Here is a 12,117-nt window from a genome sequence, read left to right as displayed (position 1 = left end):
AAGTATATGTATATATGTGTCCACATATGTATAAGATATATCTTGACAGATATATCAAATTTTTATAAATGGCTTTTTCTGGGGAGTTAGGAGAGTTACTTCTTGGTGGTCTGAACACTTTGTTTGCCCAACAATTAAATCTGTATAAAAAGTTCGCAGACACACATGCAAAAAACCTCTTCAAAGTACAGAGTCCTAGCAAATCTTTAAAAAACCTATTTCTGTCATTTATACTGTCTAGAAGAAAGACAAATTTCCCTACCGTGAGGTTAGCAGAACCATGATACACAAATCTAAAATAGTTAATATTTACCCACAAATACCAAATTAATTTATACATATAGATGTAGCACTTCCAAAAACAATAGGTACATTGAATATGGCATATAGTAAAACTGTAGCATGATGTGAGGAAGTAGGAACTTTTATAGAATTTACATTTATTCACATTAGTGATCTGTATTGTAATGCATGAAAAGTTTGTTAAAAACACGTGTGTCTCTCCATACCCAAAACTAGGAGGAGAGTTTGGTAAGTCAGAAACTGAGAAACTCCCAAAAGGCAGAAAGTGGAGGGAAGGCCCAGAGCATAGCCCAGCAGCAGAAGGAAGATTAGTGTAGGAAAATGATGCAATATCAAGTGAGTCCCATTTCTGGAAGATGGAGGTAGAGAGGAAAGAGGAGACCTATGATAAAAGACTGAGTAGGGGAATCTCAACAAAAGTATCTCTCCCTGCCTGTGCCACATAGCAGCAAGGAGGATATCTGCTATCAAGCTGAAATCCTCGCCCCCTTGACATACGGCATTGATATTCTAACCAGAGATTGATGGGGGGAGAGGACATTTCCCATCCCCCCTGCTCCAATACTGTAACACTTGGCAAGAATGAGGAACAGTCATTTCCAGAAGAACAGTTTTTGGAGTTCTTAGCATCTGCACCACATTGAAAATAGTTCAAGGCAGAGCAACATCCACTGCCCATCATAGCCCTTCCTCCACCCTTCAAGTTACCCAAGTAGACATGAGCCCAGAATCTATCACCAAACATCCAAAGAAAGCCAACACAATGAAAGATAGATTTAACAAATAAAAGAACTAAACCTGAGTAATCAGGATTAATAGAGCCATTAGAATAAGACTCAATATAGGATAGTCAGTATAGTAGATGCTCCCTTCACTGACTTCTATAGCATTAGCCAATTAAATCCCATGGTATGCTGAATGCTGCCTCTTTTCTAAAATAACTGTACATTATGCTCATTGCAGTGGGCTTACATATTTATCAACAGCTGTACTTACTTCAATATACTTACTGCTTCATAATTTTATTCATTAGTTTAAATGAAATATGAGTGTAAAGAGAAAGTTACTCTCTTCAAAACCAAGTTGGATGCTTTGCAATGATAGCTGTGAGTTGCTGAAAAAACTATTACTGAGTTTTGCTTGTACAAGATAACTTTTTAAAAGTATGTTTTTATTGATTTTTTTAGAAAGAGAGGGGGATAAAAATAGAAACATCGATGAGATAGAAACCATGCATACTTTTTTTTTTTAAATATATTTTATTGATTTTTTACAGAGAGGAAGGGAGAGAGATAGAGAGTTAGAAACATCGATGAGAGAGAAACATCAATCAGCTGCCTCCTGCACATCTCCCACTGGGGATATGCCCGCAACCCAGGTACATGCCCTCAACCAGAATCGAACCCGGGACCTTTCAGTCCACAGGCCGACGCTCTATCCACTGAGCCAAACCGGTTTCGGCGAAACCATGCATACTTTTAAAAGACTTGAGGGAAGATAAGAAAATCTAGGGTTCTGTATTCAGATTAGCTACTGTTTTGGAAGGAAAGAAATAGATTCCTATGTCAACATTCTAGAATAGATGGATTAAAAATTTAATTAAGAACAAGTAAATACATAAAAAACTTGTACACAATGTTCATAGCATCATTATTTATAATAGTCAAGAAGTGGAAACAACCTAAATGTTTATTAACTGATGAATGGATAAATAGAATTTGGTATATCTACACAGTGAATTATTGTGTCATAAATAGAAACGAAATACTGGTATACAGTATGTTTCAGTGTGGATGAACCTTGAAAATGTGCTAAGTGAAAGATGCCAAACAAAAAGGCCACATACTGTAGGATTCTATTGATTTGGCATGTCCAGAATAGGCAAATATGTGGAGATAAAAAGTAGATTAATGTTTGCCAGGGGCTAGGGAGAGAAGAATGAGGAGTGACTACTAACAAGTTTCTCTGTGGGGTAATGCAAATGTTCTGGAATTAAGTGATAATGGTTGCACAAGTCTGAATGTATAAAATCATTGAATTGTTCACTTTAAGAGGTTGAATTTTGTGGTGTGTGAATCATAGTTCAATAAAATTTAAAAAATAAGTACAAAAGACCATTTTAATAATCAAGCATCATGGGAAACTCAAGCAATAAAAATATATCAATCTAACTTCATAAACATTAAAAACTTGTATATGTATATAACAAAACTCTTAAGTGAAAAGTTAAAGTTTTAGACATGCAGTTGTCCTTTGATCCAGAAATTTGACTGTTCTGGCAACCAATAGAACAATGGTATGTCAAAGGTTTTAATTACTTAGAGAACTAAAAATTAACTTAAATAGACATCAGTAGGGAATTGGTTAAAATCTGGCATACCCATGTAATGGACTACTAGGTTGTTTTGAATTTACTTAGGTAAAAACATGTATTGAAGGAAAAAAAGGAGATTCAAGAAGAGTAAATAGTCCTAACCGGTTTGGCTCAGTGGAGAGCATTGGCCTGTGGACTGAGGGTCCCAGGTTCGATTCCGATCAAGGCATGTACCTGGGTTGCGGGCACATCCCCAGTAGGAGGTGTGCAGGAGGCAGCTGATCAGTGTTTCTCTCTCATTGATGTTTCTAACTCTCTATCCCTCTCCCTTCTCCTCTGTAAAATATCAATAAAAAAATATTTAAAAAAAGAAGAGTAAATATAGTGTACTATTTGCATGTTTAAGAAAAACATGTTCATAAGGGTGTAAAGTTCTAAAGTAATTACAGTGTAATTGCCACTTTATTTTAAAATGTTTATGGTCATATGTTAGAAAAAAAAACCTTAAAATTGAAGCTTTTTCCTGTTTCAATACTATAAAAATATTCGTTCCTACTTTCTTCTAGATTATTAATGTGTTATTTTTACATTTAGCCATTTGGAAAAAAGATGGATCCCTACCTCATTCTTTTTTTAAAAAAATATATTTTATTCTTTACAGAGAGGAAGGGAGAGGGATAGAGAGTTAGAAACATCTATGAGAGAGAAACATCCATCAGCTGCCTCCTGCACACTCCCCGCTGGGTATATGCCTGCAACCAAGGTACATGCCCTTGACCGGAATCGACCCTGGGACCCCTGAGTCCGCAGGCCAATGCTCTATCCACTGAGCCAAACCGGTTAGGGCCCTACCTCATTCTTTACACCAAGATGAATTCCAACTGTGAATAAAATATTTGGTCACTGGTTCTATTTAGTACCATTTATTGATTGATTCATCTTTTCCCCAGGGTCATGAGATGCCACCTGCCATTGGATCTGTTTCTGTGCTAGCACTATTCTGCTTTAATTGCTAGTTAGTTGACTAGGCTCTCAGTTTCTTCTCTTGACCCTTATTCACTGCTCCCTTTTAATCCTTAAAAGTTTATAGGAATTTCTCACATTTTTGTCTCAAGAGGAATTTTGGGTTTTTTTAATTGAAAAAAAACACACATGGCTTTTAATTGGTATTGTATTACATTTATAGATTAATTTAGGGAAAATTGCATTGATTACAATATTTGTGTTTTCCTATCTAAAAACAAAATTATTCCATTTATTGACCTATGTGTCCCATATAGAATTTTATAATGCTTTTTACTTAGATTTTGCACAATCCTTAAGTTTATCCTTATATTTCATTATTAAAACATTTTTTAAATTGAATGTAATGGGGTGATATTGATTAACAAACTTACATAAGTTTCAGGCATATACAATACATCAATACCTTCCTTTTGATTTCTGGCATGTGTATTATATTTGTTGGAGAACCAGGTGGTTGCATTCCTTATGTGCATAACACAACCTTTTTCCACTTTTAGGAAGGGATGCTGTTTCAAGAAAAAACTGTCCAATTTAACTTCTAAAATAATACCTCAGGTTATATTTTTTTTAATATATTTTTTTATTAAGATATTACATATGTGTCCTTATCCCCACGTTACCCCCTACCCACCCCTCCCGCTCATGCCCTCACCCCCCCCACCCCCCGTTGTCCGTGTCCATTGGTTAGGCCTATATGCTTGCATATAAGTCCTTTGGTAGATCTTTCCCCCTTACCCCCACCCTCCCCTACCTTCCCTCCAAGACCCGACAGTCCAATCAATGCCTCTCCATCTCTGGATCAGTCCTTGTTCATCAGTTTATGTTGTTCATTATATTCCACAAATGAGTGAGATCATGTGGTATTTATCCACTCTCCAGTTCCATCCATGCTGTGGCAAATGGTAAGAGTTCCTTTTTCTTCTTCCTCTTCTTAAAGAATACCTTTCAGCATTTCATATAATGCTGGTTTGGTGGTGATGAACTCCTTTAGCTTTTTCTTATCTGTGAAGCTCTTTATCTGACCTTCAATTCTGAATGATAGCTTTGCTGGATAAAGTAATCTTCGTTGTAGGTTCTTGCTATTCATCACTTTGAATATTTCTTGCCCCTCTCTTCTGGCCTGCATGGTTTCTGTTGAGAAATCAGCTGACAGTCGTATGGGTACTCCCTTGTAAGTAATGGACTTTTTTTCTCTTGCTGCTTTTAAGATTCTCTCTTTGTCTTTTGCTCTTCGCATTTTAATTATGATGTGTCTTGGTGTGGTCCTCTTTGGGTTCCTTTTGTTTTGGGTTCTCGGCGCTTCCTGGACTTGTAAGTCTATTTCTTTCACCAGGTAGGGGAAGTTTTCTGTCATTATTTCTTCAAATAGGTTTTCAATATCTTGCTCTCTCTCATCTTCTGGCACCCCTATAATTCTGATGTTGGTACGCTTGAAGTTGTCCCAGAGGCTCCTTACACTATCTTCATATTTTTGGAATCTTTTTTCTTTTTTCTTTTTCGGTTGGGTATTTTTTGTTTCTTCGTATTTCGAATCTCTGACTTGATTCTTGGGATCCTCTTGTCTGCTGTTAGATCTCTGTATATTATTCTTTATTTCAGTCAGTGTATGCTTAATTTCTAGTTGGTCTTTTTTCATATCCTCCAGGGTCTCACTAAATTTATCGGCGGTTTCCATAAAATTCTTGAAAAACCTTATAAACGTGGTTTTGAACTCTATATCCAGTCATTTGCTTTCCTCCATTTCTGTCATTTGTGACCTGTTTCTTTGTCTCCACATTTTTTATGCTTCCCTGTGTTGGTAGAGTGGTTTTGTGTGCTAGGTGTCCTGTAGGGCCTAGTGGCTCAGCCTCCCCAGTTACCTGAGGTGGACACTCTTGGTGCACCCCGTTGTGGGCTTTGTGCACAGTCTTGTTGTAGTTATGCCCTGATTGCTGTAGGATCACTGGGAGGAATTGACCTCCAGGCCAGCTGGCAGTGAGAATCAGCTGTGTATGCATTGGGAGAACTTCTGTGCTGGAGTCACCCTTCTGGGGCAAGACTTGCTTCATTGGGGCTTTGGTGCTCACTGAGTCTGCCCCCTGAGTGTGTCCCTTATGGATCTGAGGAGTTGTAATCTGGATGGTCCCACTCTGACCACTGGGTACACTGGCTCTTGGATCTAAGGAGGTGCCAATTTAGCCTCGGCCTGAGGTTACCCAGCAGGAGCTACGAAGAAAACTGCATATTCCCCTTCCTTTTTTGGAGTTTGGAGGTGCCCAGATGAGGCCCAGCTGTGAAGCAATGCAAGCTGCTGAGGGGCCTTGGGCCTTCTCTTGGAAGTTCTGGGTCTGTCTGGCCCAGCTGCAATTTTTTAGGTAATTTTCAGGTTGCAAATGGCCAGGGCATTCATATGCAAAAGCCTCTGCTGCAGCCTGGGTTGGGCGGGGTCTCATGGAATCAAAGGGCGGAGCAAGCAGCTATGGCAGATCCTCAGCCCTGCCCTAAGGGACCGCGCGTCTCAGTGTCCCGGTAATTTAATCGCTGCAAGCACCTCTGAGGGAAAGCCACCCTCAAGTTCAGAGTTCTGCCTGCTGCCAGACAGTCCAGTTTCTCCCCGTATGAGTCCTGGGTCCCCAGAGACTTCCCAGAACCAGAGTTCAGAGCAGTCAGGAGCTTGTGACTCCCTCCCGATTCAAAAAGACAGCCGTGTCCTCAGGTGCCAGCCCCTTTCCGCGCGCGCTCGAGCCTCCGTACCTCTGCACTTTACTTCCGCAGCTTCTCTGGCTCTCAGTTTGCTTTTCTTTCCTTCTAGTTGTAGAATTTCCACTCAGCCAGCCTTCCTGTAGTTCTGGATGATGTCTGTTTTGTCTTTTTGTTTTATTTTTGAAGTTGTTGTTGGAGGCAGCAATTTCCCGGTATTTATCTATGCCACCATCTTAGTTTTTCTCAGGTTTTATTTTTTAAATTATTACCTTTTGTACTTGTTGGATGGACTATAATTTGAACTAGTTTTTTGTTATTTTGTTTTTCCTAACATGTTGTCCTTTGCTTTTTAGTCACATTGAAATTTTAGTACTTTTTAAAAAAATATATTTTATTGATTTTTTACCGAGAGGAAGGGAGAGGGATAGAGAGCTAGAAACATTGATGAGAGAGAAACATCAATCAGCTGCTTCCTGCACACCCCCTACTGGGGATGTGCCCGCAACCAAGGTACATGCCCTTGACTGGAATCGAACCCGGGACCCTTCAGTCCGCAGGCTGATGCTCCATCCACTGAGCCAAACCGGCCAGGGCGAAATTTTAGTACTTTTGAAGTAAAAGAAATTGTATTCCAAATGCACTTTTCCTTTTTGGTTTATTAGTTTGGCTATAGCAAGTGGGTAAAGACTAATAGGCCTGGCCAGTGTGGCTCAATGGGTTAGGATGTCATTCCCTACATTGAAAGATTGCTGGTTCCATTCCTGGTCAGGGCACATGCTCAGGTTGCAGGCTTGATCCCTGGTAGAGGGTGTGTAGGAGGCAGCCAATTGACATTTCGCTCTCACATCGTTTCTTTTTCTCTCTCTCTCTCTCTAAAAATTAATAAAAAATATTTTTTTAAAAGTCCTCAATTAAAGAAAAGAATAATGGATTTAACCCTCATTTTAAGTCTGTTTTCTGGGTAATTCTTGGCCTCCTCATGTTAAAAGGGGAAGGTGCAGTGAACAAAAGTTGTAGGGAAAAGATGATGGGTAGTTCTTGTTTTGGAGGTAGCATAGCATAAGAGGTAACTGCTCAGTGTCTGTTTTCGTTTGACCTGCAGTCAGTCTTAGTTCTGATATATGCTAGTTAGGGATCCTTGGGAAAGTTCTTAACCTCCCTAAGCTTCTGGTTTCCATTTGTAAAATAGGGATACTGTCTAACACATAGGGCAGAGGTGGGCAAACTTTTTGACTCGAGGGCCACAGTGGGTTCTTAAACTGGACCGGAGGGCCGGAACAAAAGTATGGATGGAGTGTTTGTGTGAACTAATATAAATTCAAAGTAAACATCATTACATAAAAGGGTACGGTCTTTTTTTTTTTTTAGTTTTATTCATTTCAAACCGGCCGGATCTGGCCCGCGGGCCGTAGTTTGCCCACGGCTCACATAGGGTGTTTACAAGGATGAAGTGAGATGGCAGCGCTTGGCTTATGGTCCCAGTGAGTAAATGGTATGCATCAGTGAGACGTTGTCATCTAAGATTCTCCTTGAAGATTCAGGTAGGGCCATTCTATGCATTAGGAATCCATATTTATCATCTGAAAGTGAAAACAAAAGTACAGGTAAGAGGGGAAAAATATAACAACTTAATATCCCCCAAAATACTACCATCCAGAAATAACAGTGTTAACAGGGACACCTCTTTGCCATGGTACTTGTTTGGCATTGAAGTCCCTATGCCCTAGATAGATGAGCCTGCTTTTTAATTTGAGAGGTTTCAATTAAGGTTGCTGGGCCTAAGCTGTAATCTTTTGTTAATAGAATTATTTTTATACTAGAGGTCCCTCAGCCTGGCATGTGCCCTCTTGCAGTCTGGGACCCCTCAGGGGATGTCCAACTGCTGGCTTAGGATGTCCACTAAGCTGGCAGTCAGACATCCTTCTCGCAATCCAGGGCTCTCACAGTCCACGACCCCTCGCTCCTTACTGCCTGCCTGCAGCAGAGGCTCCCGCCACTGCTGCTGGGCTTGCCAGCCGAGCCCGGCTTTTAGCTGAGCTGCTCTACTCCTGTGGGAGCACACTGACCATCAGGGGACAGTTCCTGTTTTGAGCGTCTGCCCCTTGGTGGTAAGTGCACGTCATAGTGACCGGTTGTTCTGCCATTTGGTTGATTTGCATATTATGCTTTTATTAAATAGGATAAAATGTCTTCCTTAAATGCAGTTTCTCAGATGTTGGGATTCCTTATTTTCTGTTTTGGGCCCATTCTCCCTTGTATATACAAGTCTATAGTTAGATAACTATAAGATATGACATAGTAAATGTTGAAGGTAAATATATGCTCTATTCCTTATTAGAAGCCCCAAATCTCTATCTCCTACTCTGATTAATCTGGATCATGGGACCTCCTTTTTTTTTCCTCTTCCATATACCTAAAGCCTAGATCAGAACCAGGCATAAGCAAACAACTTTTTGCTGTTTACTATACCTTGACCTTTGTTCTTGTCTTAAGCCTTTCCAATTGGGAGCCACTCCGATGAGAGACTAACATGAAGAAAAATGGAGTTTTCACACCCTTTTTTTTCCCCTTCCCTATACAAAACACTCCATTTCCAAGACAGTCACTTTGTTGTGGTCCTTCCTGTTCATTTTGTGTCGATGTGTAGCAGAGGCCATTCTTAAAGTTAGAAAGGGAGCTGAGTAAAATAAATGCCTATTGTCCTTATTTTTCCCATGTTAACCTAGTAGACTTAACTGTCAGACTGATGGTCAGTGGGGCTGTTGCCCTCCCCATTCAGCATCAGTGAATAGCACAAGTCACGCCTGCACTTTCATGAGCCTCTCAGCCTTTCTTCAGCTTCTTTGTGTTTACTTAGAATAATGTCCTGGTTTTATTTCCTAGGGCCTTTTTAGGTATATTCAGTGGGTCATTTTGGAAGTCATTAAAATGCATATACATGTTACCTAAATTGACCTGAAGATGATTCTCTATTCTGGCCAAGAAGTCATCCTTAATTCTGTTTCCCTTTTTAAAATATGCTACTTGCTGTTATTTAGTTAAGTTTACCTCATAGTGTTTTTCAGATTATAATAATGCTATCAAATTGTATATTTAAAATGCCTTTGAATTTGTCCCTTTCTTGGAGATGAGAAATTACACACCTTTACCAAATGATACTTTGACAGCAGTCTCAATAATTCATTCCCTCTAATTGTGATTTAAATATATGTATTTTATTTATATTATATTTACGTTATGTTTAACGTGTGTGTGTGTGTTTATTGATTTTTAGAGAGGAAGGGGGAGAGAGAGAGAGAGAAACATTGATCAGCTGCCTCCTGCTAGCCCCTTATTGGGGATCGAGCCTGAAACCCAGGCATGTGACCTGTATGACCAGGAATTAAACCAAGGATCTCTGGGTGCGTGGAACGATGTTCAACCAACTGAGCCACACTGGCCAGGGCTCTAATTGTGATTTTTTTTAAAATATATTTTTTATTGATTAAGGTATTACATATGTGTCCTTATCCCCACGTTACACCCTACCCCCCCTCCACCCCCCCCCCCCCCCCCCCGCTCATGCCCTCACCCCCCTGTTGTCCGCGTCCATTGGTTAGGCCTATATGCTTGCATATAAGTCCTTTGGTTGATCTTTCCCCCTTACCTCTACCCTCCCCTACCTTCCCTCCAAGGCCCGACAGTCCAATCAATGCCTCTCCATCTCTGGATCAGTCCTTGTTCACCAGTTTATGTTGTTCATTATATTCCACAAATGAGTGAGATCATGTGGTATTTATTCTTCTCTGACTGGCTTATTTCACTTAGTATAATGCTCTCCAGTTCCATCCATGCTGTGGAAAATGGTAAGAGTTCCTTTTTCTTCTTCCTCTTCTTAAAGAATACCTTTCAGCATTTCATATAATGCTGGTTTGGTGGTGATGAACTCCTTTAGCTTTTTCTTATCTGTGAAGCTCTTTATCTGGCCTTCAATTCTGAATGATAGCTTTGCTGGATAAAGTAATCTTGGTTGCAGGTTCTTGCTATTCATCACTTTGAATATTTCTTGCCCCTCTCTTCTGGCCTGCATGGTTTCTGTTGAGAAATCAGCTGACAGTCGTATGGGTACTCCCTTGTAAGTAATGGACTTTTTTTCTCTTGCTGCTTTTAAGATTCTCTCTTTGTCTTTTGCTCTTGGCATTTTAATTATGATGTGTCTTGGTGTGGTCCTCTTTGGGTTCCTTTTGTTTGGGGTTCTCGGCGCTTCCTGGACTTGTAAGTCTATTTCTTTCACCAGGTAGGGGAAGTTTTCTGTCATTATTTCTTCAAATAGGTTTTCAATATCTTGTCCTCTCTCTTCTTCTGGCACCCCTATAATTCTGATGTTGGTACGCTTGAAGTTGTCCCAGAGGCTCCTTACACTATCTTCATATTTTTGGAATCTTTTTTCTTTTTTCTTTTTCGGTTGGGTATTTTTTGTTTCTTCGTATTTCGAATCTCTGACTTGATTCTTGGGATCCTCTTGTCTGCTGTTAGATCTCTGTATATTATTCTTTATTTCAGTCAGTGTATGCTTAATTTCTAGTTGGTCTTTTTTCATATCCTCCAGGGTCTCACTAAATTTATCGGCGGTTTCCATAAAATTCTTGAAAAACCTTATAAACATGGTTTTGAACTCTATATCCAGTCATTTGCTTTCCTCCATTTCTGTCATTTGTGACCTGTTTCTTTGTCTCCGCATTTTTTATGCTTCCCTGTGTTGGTAGAGTGGTTTTGTGTGCTAGGTGTCCTGTAGGGCCCAGTGGCTCAGCCTCCCCAGTTACCTGAGGTGGACACTCTTGGTGCACCCCCTTGTGGGCTTTGTGCACAGTCTTGTTGTAGTTATGCCTTGATTGTTATAGGATCACTAGGAGGAATTGACCCCCAGGCCAACTGGCAGTGAGAATCAGCTGTGTCTGCAGTGGGAGAACTTCTATGCTGAAGACACCCTTCTGGGGCAAGACTTGCTTCATTGGGGCTTTGGTGCTCAATGAGTCTGCCCCCTGAGTGTGTCCCTTATGGATCTGAGGAGTTGTAATCTGGATGGTCCCACTCTGACCACTGGGTACACTGGCTCTTGGATCTAAGGAGGTGCTAATTTAGTCTCTGCCTGAGGTTACCCAGTAGGAGCTATGAAAAGATCTACAGATTCCCCTTCCTCTTTTGGAGTTTGGAGGTGCCCAGATGAGGCCCAGCTGTGAAGCAATGCAAGCTGCTGAGGGGCCTTGGGCCTTCTCTTGGAAGTTCTGGGTCTGTCTGGCCCAGCTGCAATTTTTAAGGTAATTTTCAGGTTGCAAATGGCCAGGGCATTCATATACAAAAGCCACTGCCGCAGCCTGGGTTGGGCGGGGTCTCAGGGAATCAAAGGGCGGAGCAAGCAGCTATGGCGGATCCTTAGCCCTGCCCTAAGGAGTCGCGTGTCTCAGTTTCCCGGTAACGGCTGCAAGCACCTCTGAGGGAAAGCCGCCCTCGAGTTCCAAGTTCTGCCTGCTGCCAGACAGTCCAGTTTCTCCCCATATGAGTCCTGGGTCCCCAGAGACTTCCCGGAACTGGAGTTCAGAGCAGTCGGGAGCTTGTGACTCCCTCCCGATTTAAAAAGACAACCGCATCCTCAGGTACCAGCCCTTTTCCGCTCGCGTTCGAGCCTCCGTACCTTTGCACTTTACTTCCGTAGCTCCTGACAGTGTGCTTTTCTCTTTCCTTCTAGTTGTAGAATTTCCACTCAGCCAGCCTTCCTGTAGTTCTGGATGATGTCCGTTTTGTCTTTTTGTTGT

At 41.0% G+C, this 12,117-nt stretch overlaps 2 protein-coding genes across 3 annotated transcripts in view; one reads left to right on the top strand and one right to left on the bottom strand.

Moving 5' to 3' along the window:
- The window catches only part of SENP5 (SUMO specific peptidase 5), a 67,583-nt gene that overhangs the window by 20,854 nt on the left and 34,612 nt on the right, over window positions 1-12,117 (top strand). The window lies entirely within an intron of this gene.
- Window positions 7,701-12,117, bottom strand: part of NCBP2 (nuclear cap binding protein subunit 2) — a 46,276-nt gene continuing 41,859 nt past the window's right edge. The window contains exon 5 of the mRNA XM_081085344.1: window positions 7,701-7,905. The gene's annotated coding sequence lies outside the window, so the exon portion shown is untranslated. The remainder of the gene's footprint in view (window positions 7,906-12,117) is intronic.

This window comes from Myotis nattereri, assembly GCF_964212035.1.
Source record: "Myotis nattereri genome assembly, chromosome: 3".
NCBI classification, from domain to species: Eukaryota; Metazoa; Chordata; class Mammalia; order Chiroptera; family Vespertilionidae; genus Myotis; species Myotis nattereri.
Note: the sequence above shows the minus strand (reverse complement) of the source record. Positions and strands in the feature narration are given on the sequence as shown.